The sequence below is a fragment of the Myotis davidii genome, unplaced genomic scaffold, assembly GCF_000327345.1.
Source record: "Myotis davidii unplaced genomic scaffold, ASM32734v1 scaffold802, whole genome shotgun sequence".
NCBI lineage: Eukaryota > Metazoa > Chordata > Mammalia > Chiroptera > Vespertilionidae > Myotis > Myotis davidii.
Genome location: NW_006295887.1, coordinates 85,962 through 86,778, shown reverse-complemented (window position 1 = coordinate 86,778; position 817 = coordinate 85,962). Strand labels below are relative to the sequence as shown.

The 817-nt window shown below is 50.9% G+C and overlaps 1 pseudogene; it reads left to right on the top strand.

The window, feature by feature from the left end:
- Positions 1-262: 262 nt before the first annotated feature.
- Positions 263-592, top strand: LOC107184249 (annotated as a pseudogene).
- The last annotated feature ends 225 nt before the right edge of the window (positions 593-817 follow it).

The window sequence follows — 817 nt, the reverse complement described above, 5'->3', positions numbered from 1 at the left end:
TCACACTGATATTTCTTTCTCTGCCTCTCCCTTCCTCTTTCTCTGAAAACCTTTATAAAAAAATGGAGAGAAGGGTAACTCCTCCTCCTTCCTCACCCCTCATAGCCGCCTCCCCCCTCCTCCTCTTTTCCAACCCACTGCCCACCTGGGCCATTTAGGGTGGGGAGGGCACCCGGCCCAGACAATAAGAGTGGGAGGGCAGCAGCTCCTGCTTTGGTCCAGAGCAGCATCAGCCCCTGCGGCTCCTGCTGAGAGGCGGAGCATGGGTTGCCTCGGAAATAGTGCCTGAGGACCATCGCAAGAGGGAGAAACAGAGCAAGAGGTCAACAAAAAAGACTGAGAAGCAGCTGCAGGACAAGCAGGTCCACACACTCCCTGCTGCTGCTGCTGCTGGGTGCTGGAGAGTCTGGTAAAAGCAGCATTGGGAGTAAATGAGGCTCCTACACATGAATGGGTTTAATGGAGAGGGCGGCAAAGATGACCTGCAGGCTACCAGGAGCGACAGCGAATGATGAAAAGGCTACCAAAGTGCAGGACATCAAAAATGACCTGAAGGAGGCCAATGAAACCATCGTGGCCGCCATGAGCAACCTGGTGCTGTGGCAGGACAGTAAGAAGCTAGGGAAATCCCTGGGCAAATAGAATGGGAGCACTGAGATAGGAAAGTTAAATCAAGGCCAAACAGTTATGATAACTTGCAGCCAGCTTGTAACTAACAAGCCATTATCTTCCCTAGCCAAGGACACTTGAGAGCAAATGGTTAAAAAACTCAGTAAGAGAATTCAGAAAAGGAGGGAAAAAAGGACACTTTTACTCT